Source organism: Propithecus coquereli, unplaced genomic scaffold (assembly GCF_000956105.1).
Source record: "Propithecus coquereli isolate 6110/MARCELLA unplaced genomic scaffold, Pcoq_1.0 Scaffold766, whole genome shotgun sequence".
NCBI classification, from domain to species: domain Eukaryota; kingdom Metazoa; phylum Chordata; class Mammalia; order Primates; family Indriidae; genus Propithecus; species Propithecus coquereli.
The window spans coordinates 59,043-77,587 of NW_012153796.1; the positions used below are offsets into that span (position 1 = coordinate 59,043).

General features: G+C 51.9%; 1 protein-coding gene across 2 annotated transcripts in view; it reads right to left on the reverse strand.

Annotated features, from left to right (window-relative positions):
• The window catches only part of HRH2 (histamine receptor H2), a 44,558-nt gene extending 30,604 nt beyond the window's left edge, over positions 1-13,954 (reverse strand). For both annotated transcript variants that reach the window (XM_012662455.1, XM_012662456.1), the window contains exon 1: positions 13,833-13,954. The gene's annotated coding sequence lies outside the window, so the exon portion shown is untranslated. The remainder of the gene's footprint in view (positions 1-13,832) is intronic.
• Between the last annotated feature and the right edge of the window lie 4,591 nt (positions 13,955-18,545).

An 18,545-nucleotide genomic window follows, 5' to 3' on the forward strand; every position in this document is an offset into this window, starting at 1 on the left:
TTGTCTAAGGCCACACCACTGGTAAAGAGGCAGGCAGGGCTTTGACCCAGGCCTGGTTCCAGAGCCTCTGAACACCCATAACCCCCCAAGAGAACTGGAACGAGTCCAGCTCCATCGCTGACTATTTGCGCAACCGGTTCTTACCGTGGTGTTTTCTCACCAGGGAGAGACGCATGCTGTACGCCTGGTCCCTGACAGCGCTGGAGGTAGGAACCTGAAACTGCATGTGGTGACGAAGTTCCTCAGTTTTGGTTTGTCTGAAAAAGTCCTTATTTCTCCTCTCTTTTTAAAGATTGAGGTGAAATTCGCATAACATAAAATGAACCGTTTTAAAGTATACAATTCAGTAGCATTTAGTACCTTCAAAATGTTGTGCAAACACCACCTCTATCTGGTTCCGGAACGTTTTCATCACTCCAAAGGGAGACCCTGTGCCCACTAAGCAGTCACTCCCGTTCCACCCCCGTCCCTCGCCCCTGGCACCCACAGGCCTGCTTTCCGTCTCTACGCTGTCTACGCTGCACGCTGTCAGCACAGAACGCATACAAGTCGTGAAGTAGGGGCCTGGGGGACGACCAGGCTTTTCTGCCCTGCCCGTCCCCAGCCTCCAGACGCCTAGCTGCTCCAGCTAAACACGTAGGCGTCACCTTGATTCCTGTCTTCCTTCACCTACAGCATCAACCTGCCTGCAACCGCTGTGGATTCCGCCTCTGAAACGCGCACACACACACACACACACACACACACACACACACGCGCACGCAGGCTTCTCACTCGCCAATGCGTCCTGTTAGACTCTTGCCCTTGGCTCAGAAGGCCCCTCGGAATCTGCCTCTCCCAACCTGTCTGACCTCTTTTACCTCCCTAGGCCTCCGTGGGTATACTCTGGCCACACTGCCCTTCCTCTGCTTCCTCAGGTATGCCACGCTCGCTCCTCCTGGGAGCTCCGTCTGCGGCCTGCGGCTCATGTGGACATGCCCGTGACAGCTCTACAGAGGGGCTTTCCTGGACCCCTCCAAAGCAGCCCAGTCCACCTTCTATAAAATCCTCCCATCTGGCCTTCTGCATAGGCCATTTTTTCTCTGAGATTTTGCTTGTTTCTCTGTTTGTTTGCTATTTGTCTCTCCCCAGTGGAATGAGAGCTCCGTGAGGGCCAAGAGCCAGGATCCACTCTGTCTTGCCCACCAACAGACACTTAATAGGGGATCACTTAAAACTTGATTGGCTCAATGCATATTGAAAGTAACCATCATAATAGCCCGTTTATTGGGCACTTTGAAAGTGTCAGGCAATGTTCAAAGTACCTCACACACACTATCCCATTTCATCTCTGCAGCAACCCTATTACACGGATACCAATACTTACCTCTGTTTTATGGATAAGGAAATTGAAATTTATGGTGTTTTGTGGCTTGGCTAAAGTCTGCTGTCAGCAGTGGCTTGGCAAATGTGGGGAAGGCCTGGGAAGTGTTTCCGGGCATTGGTTAGATGGGCCAACTGAAAAGTTCGCGTGGGTTCTTCTGGGGGAAGTGAGCCCCTGGATGGCCAGTGTTTGCAGAGAAGCTCATGTCTCTGCCATGAGGGGGCAAAACGGCCTGGGGGCAGGAACTGGGCTGGACAGGGCACCGGCTGCGAGTCGGGATCCCGAGTGTGCATCCCTGGAGTGCCCCGACTCGCTGCGCTACTCCCGCAAGTTCCACACCCTCAGCTTCCTCAGAAGAGAGGTGAGGAGAGGGGCTTAGACGATCTCAAAGGTTCCAGCAACTACAAGGGTGTGTGCAGAAGGGGAGGGGAAGGAATCACGACATAAAACAGGAGCACTCTGGACAGTGGAAGCAATTCCGCAGCACCCCGGAGAGGCAGCTGTACCGGCTGTCCCTGCACACCTCCAGTGACAGGGGCTTACTACCTCACAGTATCTTCTAACCAGTCGTGGCCATTCAAAGACACTTCTGGAGCCATACGCACTTTCTTTTGGAGGCCATACCCCACTGACTAATAAATACATTGCAATTTATGTATATTTTGGAGAAAATATAATTCGTATGTGACTATTTGATATAACAAGCTGCCACTGACCAGCTGGCGATGTTCAATTGAACATTTATTACTTGGAATTTTGTGGATTTCTTTTTGTATATTAGATCTGGCACTTTGTGTGTGTTCGAGAGAGGTTGCAAACATTTTTGTAGAGCTTCTGAAAAGTTCTGAGGCCCAGAGAACACATCTAAAAAGTCCCTTTTTCTAGGCAGCCCTCCAGAGCTACATGTCTTCCTGAGCCTTCATTTTTCTACGCTAAAGAGTGCTCAGGTCTTCCAACTGGATCCATCATTGCTACCACCACCATCCTAATCACCACAACCACCATCTCCTCCACCATCCTTATCACCAAAACCATCATCTCCACCACCACCATTAGTGGCAGCTGTGGCCACATGAACTGGGTGCCAGAGCTGCTCCTTTCAACACTGTCTCTTCCTTTCTCTCTGTTCTGTTCCCCAACCTCATTCATTGAAGGTTTTGCCCTTCCAACAAGGTACAACTTGCTCTTACAGGTTAAAGTCCTGCAGCCAGCTGGGTCACCTTAAAGATAACGGCAGTAAACAGCTAACATGGGCCAGGAACATTTATACCTGTTGGTTATCTTATGTAACTTCTGCTCTGCTGAGAAAATCCAAGTCCATGCAGTGCCCACAAAGCTTTGGGCAATCCATCTAGAGAACTTTCTAATATGAATTCCAAACGTCTCTTCCCATGACCACACCAGCCCTTTAGTTCCCCATCCCCTCCTAGCCCTCTCAGCAGAAGTTAGACCCTGGCTACACATTCGCGTCCTTTTGTGCTTCTGGCATGGTACTTACACCATGTAGGCCATTCTTTCTTTCTCTGTTGGCCCCTGGAAGGCAAGTCTAAGCCCCAAGGAGGGCAGACACATGTCTGTCTGGCCACCACTGTATACAGATGAGGCTCCATAAGTGCTATTAAAGGCCCAAGTCCAGACAAGGCTTGACAAAGCAAATCATAGGCCAGCCCAGATGCCTGGAAGAGATGTTTGCCAACCTGATATGGCCAGTCTTTGGCCAGTGGTGGGGATGGGGATTAGGCTGAAATCTTAGTTGTGCAGACTCTCAAAGGGTCTCCTGTGAGCTCAAGGGGCTTGGGGCCCAGGCAGGTGGTTGCATTTGCAGCCTGGCTGCTGCTGTGTTCTCAGGCACACTGCTGGCCCAAGGAGAAAGTGAGTGCATGTGTGTGAGTGTGTGTGTGTGTGTGTGTGGTATGGGAAGTGGTTGTGAGATCTCTGAATCATCTACTAGTAGGACTGAGGACAGAAAATAACCCAGTGATCGCTGAATGTACAGAAATCCAGATGGATGTCCAGGCTGCCTCTCCTTGATTACCTCTAAGATGGAGAGGTCATTTCCTTTCAATAACATGTCTCACCCAGGTTTCCAATTTTTGGACAGCAAAGATGAAACTAATGGCCACAGGCTGCATTCAGTCTACTGAAGACTGTTATTGGGTTCAAACGCTGTTTATAAATTTTTTTAAAAGGTCAACATTTAGTAATTAGGAGATTTCATGTAAAACAAATCCAGATTTCCATTTACTCTTGAGAAACAGCACTGGCCTACATTCCCACTGGCCTCCTTTGAGTTGGGGCCCGGTGCTCAGAGCCCATCTGGCCAGGCATAGTCCCACCAGGCAGTGACATCACCTGCCTGGCCTCTGAGGCATCAGAGTTTGTCATCTTGAGGGAGCCGCCCTTGCAGCTAGTAAAATCCAGGCTGCTTGGAAAAGCAATATCAAGTTATGGAAGTGTCTGGTCTTTGAGGTTCTGTTTAGTCCCTGAATAGAAAATGCATAATTCCCTTAGTGGAGCTTTAATGCTTTTCGAAAGTGTTAAAAGGGATATTGCATCCAAATAGGACACGTGAACCTCGCTTGGATCCCGATTTGAACGCAGTCATGGTACAAAGGCATCGTGAGACAACCAAGGAAACTTGCTTTTGGGTCAGATATTAGATTACATTAAGGCACTAGTGTCTGTGCTGGAATTCTGCTAGCTGTGGCCAGGGAAAGGTGGCATATGCTCGTCAGTTAGAAACAAACACCGAAATTGTCACAAGCACAGTGCCATGATGTCTCGGATTTCCTTTAAAATGCAAAATCTACGTGGTGGTGGGGAATGGGGATGAGGGATGGTTGGCAAAGCGCTGAGAACTGTGAGGCTGGAAAAGGGGGACCTAGGGCTCCTTCTTCTCTCTGCTCTGCTGCCGTGCCTCTTTGGAACGTCCGTAATAACAAATGAACAGTGCAGGGAGCTCCCTGGGAAATGTGACAGGAACCGCTGAACGAACGTTGTCCCACTTTGCCTCAGGACTCAGCAGTGGGGTGAGGCCTGCCCTCATCATCCCTTCTGCTCTGGGGGATCCCTCCTCTGCTTCTCCCCAGCCCGCCGTCTGGATTTGGACAACTCTGCCCGTGACCCTGCTGCCTCCTCCCTCAGCTTCTCTGAATGGCTTTCACCTCCCCTCACTGAGCGAGCACACATTTGATCGCCGTGTCAGCCCTCAGGACAGCCCCCTGGAACTCTCCTCGAGCCTAGCCTGGCCCTTCCTCTGCCTGCCCCACTGACCCTCATCGCTATCTGCAGGACCTGGATGGGAAAAGCTGCAGTGGGTTCTAATCCCAGCTCTGCTACTTACCAGTTAGGCGATTTTGGCCAGATGACTTTGTCCAAGCCCCAGTTTCCCCTCCTGTTAAATGGGGATAACAATCCCAACCTCACAAAGGTGTCGAGAGGCTTATGGGGGTCAAGGCCCTTCGAGAGCCAACTACCTGGTTACATTCTGAACTCCTGGCTTCTCTCTGCACCTGAGCAACGCTGGGGGTCTCCCGGCCTCAGACTCCTCACCTGGAGGCATGGAAATCACAATGGTCCCCACCTCCCATTGTCTGACAGTTGGGAGGGGTCAGCAGCAAACGTCAAACCCCAGCACTTAGGACTTTGTCCGCACTTGGGGAGTGTGAGTGAGGCACCTTCATGGTGCACAAGCACGTGGCACAACGCCTGGCCCACACAGGGCACCTGCCTTCCTCTGGCTCCTCACATGCCTGTGTCCGCCCTGTCCCTTCTCCTTCCAGGTCACCATCCAGGCCCCCCAGCTATGTTCCCAGCAGCTCCCCCAGCTCCAGGGAACCAAACCATGGCTCTTCAGCTCCTGGTCCAGATGCCTCGCTTTCCTGAGACCTCACTCAGCCCAAGTCCACGGATGAAAAAAGCTGTACGTGTAACTGTATTCTTGACAATAGCCGAATGTTGTAAATGACCTTTATATGCTCAATGCTAGGAGAATGGTCAAATTATGTCACAGTGGAATTATTATAGCTATTACTATCATATTTTGGAAACTAGGAAATAACAAGGGGAAATGCTTATATTTAAGTCAGAAATATGGGACAGATTCAAATGGTAGAGATAGAATTATTGTAACTATGAAGTCCTACCCTGTAAGCCTACACAGGGGGAAAATGACAATAAAAATTTATGCCTAGCAGGAAAGACTGGCTGGTACCAGTGATTTTCTTTGGATGGTGGATGTTAGTCCTGTCTTCTTCGCACATTTCTTTATTCAAAGTTTTTTACATTAAGAGTTACATCTCCAGTGACTAAAACACAACACGTAAGGTGCAGAACAGTATGTATAATATACTCCCCTACGTGCACAAAGAAAATCTGGGAGGATACACCACAACACGCTGACAAAAGTGACCTCTTCCTTTTGGGTATGGCGGGACCGGGGTGGAGTAAGGCCTTTCTCTTTGTATATTGTACTTTCGAACCAGAAGGAGGTCTTATCTACTCAAAAAATAAAAAGGAAAAACATAACCACCCATCAATCTTTAGAAGGAGGCAGCATTGTCTGAAATGGGCTCTGTGAATATTTGTTAAAGGTGCTGCTTCAAGGAAAGGAATCTGGCTGGGCGCGGTGACTCCCACCTGTAATCCTAGCACTCTGGGAGGCTGGTGGAAGGATCGCTTGAGCTCAGGAGTTTGAGACCCGCCTGAGCAAGAGCAAGACCCTGTCTCTACAAACAGTGGAAAAACTAGCCTGGCATGGTGGCGCATGTCTGTAGTCCCAGCTGCTCAGGAGGCCGAGGCAGGAGGATTCCTTGAGCCCAGGAGTTGGAGGTTGCAGTGAGCTATGATGATGCCACTGCACTCTACCCAGGGCAACAGAGTGAGATTCTGTCTCAAAAAAAAAAAAAAAGAAAAGAAGAAAAGGGATCTGTGCTGGAGTTCAGAGTGAGTCACGTCAGCTGGGGTCTTCACTGCCGACTTGACTGAACCCACTAGCGCGCACTGTGACCGAGAGGGACTGTGGAGGGCAGGGCTCCCAAAGAGCTGAGTGAGGTCCCAGATCCCTATCCCTCCCCCACAGAGCCTCCCCTGAGACTGATGCTCCTGGGAACACGGTTTGGGGACTGCAGGGCAAGAGGCCCCTCTGGCCCAGCCTCCAGGCACCAGGGCAGAGACAGGGTCCCAGATCCCAGGACCTCAGGGTGCAGGCAGGCAGGTAAAATGAGGCCGGCTGTGCGTGCACTGTCCACATCCGCACCCACTGTGGGGGGACGTAGTGCTCAGCTAGGGGCGGCCACCACACAGCCGTGGCTGCTACGGCCCGGTACCTTCAGGTCTCCACATTCTCCAAGAGAACCTGGAAATCTGGATGTTCAATGAAATCTTCTGGCTTTAACATAAAATGTCCTAACTTTTCAACAAAACTCCTTATTTTAAAATGTTGTCTCATTTTATTAAAACAAAACCAAAAACAAAAACATCTTGTGGGCTCTGCTCTGCAGATCCTCTGCCAGCCGCCAGTCTACGATCCAGCGTGCTCTTGGTGTTCCTGGAGAGCAGGTCAGCTCCCAGGATTCCCTTCTTCCTTTTTTTAACCTCTCTCCCCTGATTCGCGATTGCTTTGGGAGCTCTGTCCCAGATTGGCGTCACACTCACTGGCCAATTGCTTGCGGAGCCCGCCTTCCTCCTGTTTGAAAATCGGGCTGACGTGCGCCCGTCCCTGGCGAGGACAGCCCTGGCAACGGGCTTTCTCATGGGCAGCGAGTGCCCCGTAACAGGCGACTTGCAGCCGGAACCCCTGCGCTTGGCCCTCCGATGCCAAGCATGGCCGCTCCCCACGCCACCCTCTCCAGCCTCGGTTTCCCCTCTCATCTTCCCATCGCTCTCTCTGTGCTCCAAGCATCTGGAGAGTCTCACTCTGTCTTTAGCTCTCTTTAATGATCACGCTTCTGTGCCTTTGCACGTCCAGATCCCTGGGTCTGGACCTCCCTCTCCTGCCACCTCGCCCTGTCTCCGGCTGCCTGGAAAATGCCAGGCTCCAATGCCAGCTCTGGCAGCCCCCATGCCTCCTCAGCCGCCGCAGGAGCCCCAGGAGGCTGACATCTGCTGTTATGAGCCATTCCTCACTTAGCCTCCTTCCTTTCCTTCCACCCATAGCCACTCTGGATGATTTTACCTACAAATGGCCTTTGAAACTGCTCCCTTCTGTCCTTCTGTACTAGTCTGGCTTCATTCCTGCTCAGGATGCAGGACCAGAAGCAGGGCACCCTGATCGGGTTCCTGGTCTCCTGCTCTCTCCTCAGCCCACCCCCTCTGCACTGCCTGGGAAAGGCATTTTACAAAATGCAGACCTGTCCACCTCTGTCCTCAGCTTAAAATCCTTCTGTGGCTCCCACAGCCCACAGGACAAAGCCCAACCCCCGCCCAGCTTGATACCGAGGACTTGTCAAAGTCTGTGCCTCATTAGCTCCTTTCTTACCTCCTCCCACTGCTCCAGGGCCTCAGGTAAAACTTAATCATTCTGAATGCCCTGAGCACACCTGGAGGGTTTGCAGCCAGGCCTCTCTGCGCAGGCTCTTTCTTCACCTGGGATAGCCAGAGCCTCTGTCCGCATGCTGCACTCCTATGCATCTCCAAAACCAGCTCCGACAACCCTTCCCTGACCTGGGGGATGAGGGTACTTGAGTCTCTGAGGTCTCCACACAGCTGAGGGCTGCCCTGTCCCGTGGCAGCATCACTTGTTGGTCACACATCTGCCTTCCCTACTACACTGGAATCCTTTGGTAGGTGTCAGCTTTATCCATCTTTGTATATTCAGCACATTACCCAGGACTGGGCATAAGCAGGGTGCCAGGAAGTGTTTGTTGAATGACTAAATAACTCTGATGCTCACAGAGGGTCTGGCATTAGATTATTCTCCCAGGAGAAGTGGGTAATTCTGGAGCAGAAAGTGGCCAAGGTGTCTAGTTCTTGGTGGAGCTGGAGGTGTTTACAGTCCTCCCTCCTATTCCCAGAGGCTGGGTGCTGAGTCAAAGCTGCCACAAGCTCCTGGAGACTGTCCCCATGGGGCTGGCAACAACTGGCCATGTTGCCCACTTCAATTCAAGACCAGCATGGCTCCAGCCACCCTTCTCTCACTGGGACGGCAGGCCCATGCCCTCCTGGCGGTGCTGTCACACAGCATCAGAGAAGGGCAGAGTGGGAAATACCCTTCAAGATGGGCCAGTCCTACTTCCTCTGGTTTTCAGATAGGGCAGCTGAGGCCCAGAGACGGGAAGTGAAAGGTGTAGTCACACCTGGAGTTCTTCAAGATCTTATCAGACAGGAAAACATGATCAAAGGAAACCTTAAGGTATGCTAGCAGGGCCTCAGGGAGGTCCTTGGGACTGGGAGGACAGGGAGGGCCTCTCTGAGGCTGTCCCCCAGCTGCTATGCAATGGTGAGGGGGGTAGAGGAACCTGCAAGTGCAAACCATGGGTTGCGGAGGGCGGGGACGAGCTTGCCTCTTTGAGGCTTTGGCTAGGGCAGAGCAAGTGAGGAGAGATGCAGTCAAAGGCTTGGTGGGGCCCTGTAGACCTCTGTGGAGTTTGCATTTCAGTCCAAGTAAGGGAATGATACAAGGAAGTTTAAAAAATGACTCTGGTCTGAATAGACCGTTATCCAAAGAAGATACACAAATGGCCAACAAGCACACCAAAGGATGTTCAAATTCATTAGTCCCCCAAGGAACTGCACATCCAAACCACAATTCTACCACTTCACACCCACGGCTAGGATCCAAAAGATACATAATAAGCCTTAGTGAGAATGTGGAGAAACTGGAACCCTCATACACCGCTGATAGGAATGCAACATGATGCAACCTCTTTGGAAAACAGTCTGGCAGTTCCTCAAAAAATTAAACATAACATTAGCACGAGACCTACAAATTCGACTTCAAGGTATACATCCAAGAGGAATGAAAACGTATGTCTCCTCAAAAGACTGCATGAAAATGTTTCTAGCAGCATTATTCATAATAGCCAAAAAAGGAAATGACCCAAATCTTATCAACTAATGAATGGATAAATAAAATGTGGCATATCCATAAAATGGAATATTATGCAGCCGTAAAAAGGCATGAAGTACTGATACATGCAATGACACGGATAAATGCTGAAAACATGCTAGATATAAGAAGACAGTCACAAAACCTATTGTATGATTCCATTTATATAACACGTCTAGAATAGGCAAATCTATAGAGACATGAAGTAGATTCCTGGTTGCCAAGCCTCGAGTGGGAGTGGGGAGTGGAGAGAGGATGGCTGCTGACGTGTACACGTTTCTTTCTGGGGTGATGAAAAAATGTTCTGAAATCAGATAGTGGTGATGGCTGCACAATTCTGTGTGAATATACTAAAAACCAGTGCCTTGTACAGTTTAAATGGGTGGATTTTATAGTATGTGAATTATACCTCTATAAAGCTTTTATGTTCAAAAAATAAATTTTTAAAAGATAAAAAGAATATAGATTTTCTGTTTTTGTTTTTGGTTCCTGGGACGTGGAGGCGGAGGGGGAGCAGCGAGGCCAAGTGGCCAACAGAGCAAACACAGGCTCAAAGTCCCGAGCGCGGAGGAGGCTCCTAGTGCGCATCCGTGGACGCCGGGCACCAGCCGATGCCGTCGGCAACGCTCTTCTCTTCTCACCCAGGGTTTCTCAGCCTCAGCACCACGGACATTTGGACATGATAATTCTTTGCCGTGGGGGGCTGTCCCGTGCATGGCGGGATGTTCAGCAGCATCCCTGTTCTCTACCCACTAGGTGCCAGCGCACCCCTGCCCAAGCTGTGACAATTAAATGTCTCCAGACATTGACAAACGTCTTCTGGGAAGCAAAACTATCCCCAGCCGAGATCCACTATTCGAGCCCCGCTTGCTCACCTGGTGATTCCTGCTCATCCTTCCTGACCCATTTCAATATCACCACCTCTGGCAGCCTTCACCCTGCACCCTCTGAGGTCCCACTTTCCTGAACACCCCCCGTCAAAGCCCTGAGGACACCGTTGACACTACTCTCCCCCTACCACCTGTGAGCTCCCTGTGGATGCAGCACAAACCCTCACGCCTTGGAGGGCACTGTTGAGGCATCTCGTCACCTGCACAGTGCAGGGATACACTGCTTCTCATAGGGTCTCTGGGATGGTGGCTTAAATGTTGGCTCATCTGTCAACCCTTCCTGACTCTGGCTAGGAGTGTAGGCTCTGGATTTAGTTGACCTGGGTTGAACCCCGTGTGACACTGGGCAAGTGGCTGAATGCATCTGACTCTTGGCTGGCACTCTGAACAGGAGCCACACATGAGCACATGGTAAGAACACAGCACATGTCAGACATTATTGGTATTAATAATTTTGTATTCCTTCTTTCTTCTAAGGGGCATGCCAGGGTTCAACACAGAAGTGTCCCTATCACTGACAAGCTTGCATGTGCCAGTCCTGTCCTGGGTACTGGCAAGGAAAAGGTAGGGGCAAGTAGGTTATATTGTCCCCATGTTCAAGGAGCCCTGGGGGAAGAGGAGCCTACCTATAAACTGTGGGGTCCCAGAAGATCTGGTTTGAACAGAATCTTGAAGGATGAGTAGGATGAGGTTGCTAAGCAAAGGAGGGCATTGCAGGCAAGAGAAATTCCAAATGCAAAGCTTGGAGGTGGGCAAGAACATCGTTAATTCAGCCAGCTGGATGTAGACTGTCGTAGGAGGACCAGCAGAGGGTGGGTGGGGTGGGGTAGCTGGAAGTGAAGAGGCTGGCCAAACACTAGACCCTAATAAGCCATATAGGCCAGTCTAAGGACTTGGGACATGATCCTTTTGGGAATGGGGAGCCTTTGAGTATTTTTGAGCAGGGGAGCAACATTCTCAGTATCAAATTGACAGTGGGATAAAGTATGTATCAAAATTGTAGGGGACAAGATAGGAGACAAGAAGATGTGAAAAATTCAATCTGGCAAACCTACTGTGTGCTTTTAGACAATTCAGTCTTTACCATATGCCTGGAGGCCCTCTAAGACTGGGCAAGTGATTTATCAAACCATATAGTGCTTTCTTTGAATCAGGCACCCCCCTCCCTGCTCTCAGGGCTAGACGCCAGGCAGTTCTACATCTGCTAATTATTAAAGTAAATGCTCATTGCATAAAATCCAGAAAGTCCAGAACACGTACAGTCAGGGAACAAATCCCTCATAATCCTACCATTCATGGATAAACACTAACATTCTTTAGCCTATTTCCTTCCAGTCTTTTTTCTAAGCTCGTTCCAAAAATTTGGCACCATGCCATACATACGCCCGTGCATAAACATGACCCCATTGGTTAAAAACTCTCCGTGTCGCATGCATGGCTGTCTCACAACTTCATTGATTCCCTACTGTTGGACATTCAGGCACTTCCTGATTGTTGATCAATATCTTTGCATTTGAGAGAGCCTTTGTTCACATCCCCATCATTTCATTTGGATGTATTCCTCCTCTTTTAAAACACTTTTGGCAAAGGCACCTCTAGACGCCCTTTTCCCTAGAATCAGGGATTTCTTCCCCAAGGCTGAATTAAATCCTTGGGATTGGGACTTAATCTTGTTTCTCCTTCTTTAGGGTGTTGGTGGAGATGGACCACAGCTGGCCTTGTTTTCCCCATGGATGATCTGGCTGGGAGGCTCAGCAGTCAGTCACCAGACTAGGACGGAGCGCGGGAAGTGCCTGTGAGCGCCAGGGACTCAGCCCAGGCCGGGATGAATGGAGACCAGGTTAAAAGGACAAGGTGATGAGAAGGGCAAGGAGTTGGCAGGCTGGGGTGAGTCAGCCTCATTATCTGCTTCCTATGTGGTACTGAGTAGTGACCTTCCTTCCTCCCAGACCCCTCGAGAAGTCACTTGGCAAAGGTACCGCAACCGGCTGCCAGCCTTCAGGCTCACTTTCCCTAGCTCTTCCTGTTACACACGGAACAAGCAACTAGTGGTGATCCAGCACAAGCCAGGTGCCAGCCCTGTGCTAGGACCCTTACACAGCCATATTTCGGGGCCAGCATGGTGCTGTTGAAAGTACCCTGGAGTCAGGCAGACCTGGGTCCAATCCCAGCGCAGTACTTCCTATGAGTGTGACCATGTGGAAATCACTTACCTCTGTGAGCCTCGGTTTCCTCATCTGTAAATTGGGGTTTAATGGCACCGGTTTCCCAGGACTGTTGTGACGGTAGCCAGTGTCGTGCATGTACGTAATGTACCCAGTACTACGGCCACACAGAGTGTGCTCGAGATGTTACTTTCCCATGATATTCAATTCTCCTTATATCCCAGGGTCAGAGATGGCAAGGAATCTATCCAATTGCCTCTGAGAACCCCCAGTGACAGGGAACTCATTAGTAGGTAGGAATCCACAACATCCTATTATAAATAAGGAAACTAAGGCTCTGAGAGATTAAGTCAGGAGTCTTCATAGAACAAAAACTGTCAGCTGAGAGACGTCATGTTTTAGAGAAGCATCAGCCTCAGGATGTGTGTAGGGTGTTGGAGAGTGGGGCGTCTGGGCCCCCCAAATTCCCTAGGCCCTGCTTCGCCACCCAACTCTGCCCGTCCGCTATCTCTGGCAGAGGCGACTGAGGAGGACTAGAGCACACAAACGACTCCCCTGGAGGCAGCCAGCGCCAGGGCTCTCGGAACACCTGAGTCAGGGTGTGCCACCAGGGCCCACTGTCCCGCCCCACCTCCTAAGCCTCACAACCACCCAAAGGGGAGCTTTAGCACGCCCCCTTTCACGGCGGTGGCGGGGCGTAAGGAAGCGGAGGCGCACATGCTCAAGGTCACCGCCCAAACTAGGACTCTGATCGGAGGCCACTTGCCTGGCTCATCCCGCAGGAGAATCCCGCTCCCGATGCCCCCAGAAGGACCTCCCGCCGCTGAGCGCCGGTCCTGGTCCCCGCGTGGGCAGCAGCCCAGGAGGGAGAGGGCAGCCGCTCCGGTGCCCTGAGAGCCCCCGTCCCCACCAGCCTCGGGCCCTCTCCTGGCTTTCCTTTAGCAGAAAGTTGCTCCACGCTCTGACAGACGGACCCCCTGCGAAAATGCCACCACCCAGACCCGGGGACGAAACAGGGACTGTCTCGACGCGAGCGGACTTTCCAAATCTGCCCCCGCGTGAGTAGAGGGGTCATAAAGCCGGCCCCTGTGCAGGACCCTGCTGTGGACCCGGCTGCATCCCATCTCGCGACGCCCTCTTGGGGCGGGCACGACCCCCGAGGCTCACGGGGAAGGACGCTGAGCCTCGCCGGCGGAGGCACTTACCCAAGGTCAGGCACAGCCGGCGAGCGCGGGGCCGGGGCTCAAGCCGGGGTCGGGGCCACGACGGCCGCCGGGGATCCCCGAGCAGCCTCGCCGGCGCCCGCCCGGTGCCCGCCCGAACCCCGCCCCCAGCCGAGCCGCCCGGGCCGGCGGCGGCCGCGTTACCTGGTGCTGCTGCGGCGGGCGCTGGCTCCGGACTGGCTCGCCTCGGTCCGCGCCCGCGCCGGCTGCGCTCCGGGCAGGGATGCAGCGGGCGGCGCGCGCGGCCTGCGCCCCACGCCTCGCTCCCACTCCCTCGTCTCCGCCCCCGCCTCGCTCCGCCTCGCTCGCGGCGCTCCGGCCCTGCCTTCTCGCCCAACGCTCTCCCCTCCCTCTCCCTGCCTCCTCTCTCCGCTCTCTGCTCTCTCCCCCTTCCTCCCCTCTCCTCTCCCCCTTCCTCCCCTCTCCTCTCCCTCTCTCTCTTTTCTTCTCTCTCCCCCCCTTCTCTCTCTTCCCGCCCACACACTGCCTTTCTCCCCGTCTCCCTCTCCCACACTCACCCACTTTCTCTTTTCTTTCCCTTTCTCTCAGACCTTCTTTCCTTCTCTGACTCTGACCCTCCCGCTTCCTCTTCCTTTCCGTCACAGGCCCCCTCTTTCTCTCTCGTTTTTCCCTAACTCCTTCCTGCTCCCTGCCCCCCACCCACTGTGAGCCCACCCTTGTCTGGGCGGCCTGGCCCAAGCCCCAGCGTCCACGTGCGGGGACATTGGCTGAGTGGAAGGAGACTCCTCACCGTGGCCTGCAGGTGGCCTCTGGCCACAGCGAGGGCCTGCCCTGGGGCTTGGGGGGTGGCAGAGGCCCAGACCAGGTGGCCTCCCTCACCTTGGGTCCCAGGACCCAGCCACCAATTAGGCTACAAGGGGGAAAGAACTAGTTTCGAAGGAAATGCCTGGATAATTCTGGGCTCTGAAACCTAGAGACACAGGAGGCCAGAGGATAAAGGGCACATAGACATCAATGAGTCCAGGGGTTATTAATTACCAAAAAAAGAGAAAAAATCAGCAAAACTTCAAAAAACTCTAGAGTGGATTTGTTCTGGTTGAAGGAAGGGCTGAAGAGGAAGAGAAGTAGGGAGGTGGGCCTTGGGAAAAGCAGCTTTTTGGGTAGGGAGTATAGTGCCCACGTTCCAGGTAAGAAATGGAGGCTCAGATGAGAAAACCGATCTAAATATGGAGGTATCAAGGCCGCTGTGCTGACTGGGCAGACCTCACTGGAGGGAGCCGGGCGGGTGGGCTGGCGGGGCACGTGCCAGGCCTGGGCAGCAGGCAGTCGGATGGGCTGTCCCTGGCCTCTGGGGGAACCTGGTGTGTGGGGATTCCCGCAGAAGCTTGGCAAAGGAGGGCAAAGGTGAAAGGGTTAAGCTGGCAGAAATTTCAGGCAAATGCCACTGCTGGTTGATACACCACCTTAAGCCATTCTGTCGCCATGGCCCAGCCCTGTGCTAGGGGCTGAGATGCACACACTAAGGGGCCATGGTCTCTGGCGCTCTGAGTTCCCAGCCTCTAGGGAGGCTGTCGTTGCACCATGTGTCCAAGTCACCATCATCTTGGCATGGTAAGAACCTCCAAGCTGGTCTTCTTGACTCCTCTCGTGCTCACCTGCAGTTCACAAAGCAGCTCAGGTAATCTCTAAAAAGTGTAAATCACGCCATGCCTTTCTACTCCCCTGCTTCTAGCCCTCCCATGACTTCCCGTTGTAGTTAGAATGAAACCCAAGTTTCTTGTCACTGCCAAGATGTCCCACGTGGTTGCGTGGTTGCATGGTTTATGCGACTCACCTCTCTGATTTTCTCTCTCACCACTCCTTACTTCTCTGTGTGTCTCAACCACAATGGCTTCCTGCCTGCTCCTAGGAACAGGAACATACCGCAGGCCATTTGCACCAACTGTTCCCTCTGCCAGGAAAGCTCTTCCCTGCTCCCATGTCTGCTCAAATGTCACGTTTTCAGGGAGGTCACCCTGACTGTCTTATCTAAAGCAGTCACCCCTTTGCCATAGTGTTTTTCATTGCATCCCTTTTTATTGTAATGAACATATTTATCACTGTCTAAAATTATTTTTTCTATTCATTTGTTTATATGCTTATTGCCCGTTTTACCTCACCAGCATATAACCGGGGAGGGAGAGACCTTGTCTGTATTGTTCCCTGTGCCTCCCCAGAGCCTACAACAGTACCTGGCACGTAGTAGATGCTCAATATATGTTTGCCAAATGAGTGAATGAAACGATGCTATAATGAAGAGGTTTAGAAAAAGGAAAAGTTGGTTGACCCTGACAAGGGAAAAAGAAGATTGTCTTCAAAAAGGAGATGACTTCAGAGCCCGCCCACAAAGGGGAAGCCGCATTTCACAGGCGGAGAGAGGGAAAGGGCTGTGCAGCCAGAGGAGACAGCACAGAGGAAGGCCCCGCGGCGTGAAGTTGGGCAGCGCTGCAAGCCCAGGGGTGGGGAGCTTGGGTGGCAGAGCGGACTTGATCCTGTTGCCAGTGGGGGATTACAGCATGTTTTTAGGCAGGGGTTGGTGTGTCCTGGAGAAGAGAAGGTTCCAGTGACCTTTGTCTCTATGAAGGACCTCTGGGCGGAGGAAACACATGAGAGACCCGCACTTGGACCAATGGTAAAAGTGGAATGAGCAGGCTTTTCTCTCCGTGAAGAATGGTTTTTTGTTTTTTTTGTTTGTTTTGTTTTGTTTTTTAAAGAAGCTACAGAGGAAAACAGGCTTCACGGTGGTGAGATCGCCATCTGCGCACCTTCATGCCCTTCCCAGGAAGAGGATGATGCATCTGTGACGTGGTTGGCTACTGATGTGTTGGCGGAAAGATGTGTGTCCCTTCCGAGCAGAGGCTTTAGGGCCAGCGAGTGCCTGCCACATTTCCCTCCTGTCTGCCGTGGGACTGGTGCTGTTCAGGTGACGTTCCAGAAAGAGGCCGCCCTGTCACCAGGTCCCAGAATGGAGTCCCAGAAGCCCAGCCAGCCCCCAGTGGACATGGGATGTGAGTGAGAGAGAGATTTGTTGAAGGCCCTCACAGTTTCTGCAGTCATCTGATGTTGCTAGATAGTCATGGTCGCTTGGTCTGCCTTAGTGGGTCAGAGGCTCAGCCAGGCTGGTTCCGACACTCACTAGGTATGGTAGATTTTTCAAAAATGGACACAACAATTCAGCCCAGGCTCCTTTGCAAGGGGACAGCACCTCCTATCAAGTGGTGGAGTATATTTCCCTGCTCCTCGAATTTCAGGCTGGCCTTGTGACTTGCTTTGGCCAACAGAACCCAGTGGAAGTGATGCTGTGTGACTTCCAAGGCTAGGCTTGCAGCGTCAGCTTTCACCCTCTCGGGACAGTGCTCGAGCCCACCGTGCTGTGAAGACGTCTGGGATGAAAGGGCACATGGGGGGAGATGCCCAGTGGTCCCGGCCCTAATAGCAGACCTGGCAGCTGAATGCAGTCACATGGGTGAGCTCAGGCAGGACCAGCACAAGAACTGCCCAGCCAACCCAGAGAACAGAAGGAATAACCCAGCTTTGGTTTAAGCCAGTACGTTTTGGAGTGGTTTGTTACACAGCAAAGAATAACCAGGTTAGTGGCCTTGAAGAAATCAGTCCCTGTTCAGAGCCCATTTCCTTGACTATAAAATAAGCATAACAGTGATGTCTACTGCAAAGAGTTTGGATGAGGCTCAGATTTTTTAAAAAGGATATAAAATCCATCTATTCATTGCGTATTGAGCACTGACTCTGTGTGTCAGGCATGGGGTCTACTCTGGGATGCAGCAATGAACAAGGTGGACCTGCCATGCTAGAGGGACACAAAATAAGCCAAGATAATTGCAGCTAAAGATAATCACTATGGGGAAAGCCAAACAGGGTAATGTCATTGAGAGTGACGGAGGGTGGTACTTGTTTAAGATACTTAGAGCGAGTGACATTTGAGCTGAGCCAGCCATATGCAGATAGGGGGAGCAGCATCCATGTGAAGAAGCAGTAAGCGCAGATGCCCCCAGAGAGGGACAAGCTTGGCCTCCACTAGGAACACAGACAAGGCTGGCGTGGCTAGGTGTAGGAAGGAGAGGGACAAAAACCAGAGATGCTTGGTGCAGGGACGCGTAGGCCGTGGTAAGGTGTGTGGATTTCATCCTAAATGCAGCGGAGCCGCTGGAGGGTTTTGATGGCGTAGTGATACCCTGCGTACACTGTCAAGCGAGTCTTGCTGGAAGCAGTTCACTGTCGGCCACGCACCTGATCGGGATGGCACTTGTGACCCCTTCCCGCTCTCACAGTTCCAGCTGTGCACCAGATCTGAAAACCTCTGGGAGCTACTAAGCACCTCATCGTATCAGAGTAATTGTTACTAATAACCAGAATTGAAGCTCCCTGCCTCGCAAGGGGGTTTGGGGATCTGACAGCCTAAAACCCCTCCTGGCTCTGCAAATGAAATAAGAACCGTCTTTCAAAGGAGGCAGGAGGAAGCTTCTCATTCTGAGGAAACTCAAACCGCCATTTGGCCAAAATAGAAAGAACGCACTTTCTTTGGAATGAGTAATCTCTGCTGAGTCTGACTGCCTGAAACTGGGGAAACAAAATAAAAAACAACCCCCCAAACCAGCAATTAAGATAATGAATGACACAGCGTGGTGATACCATTTACCCAAATGGAAAATTCTGATGAAAACCCGAAAACTCCCGGGTGGTTTTTGTCATTGATTATTTCTCATCTGCCTCTGGGCTCTGTGGTAGCTCTGGGTTTGTGGTTGAATCGTGTGGGTGCGGATTTCCTGGCTGTCATGTGCCACGAGTCTTGAGAGAGGCTTTCGGAAGGTCTCAGGGCTGGGAGTCCCCAGACAGATG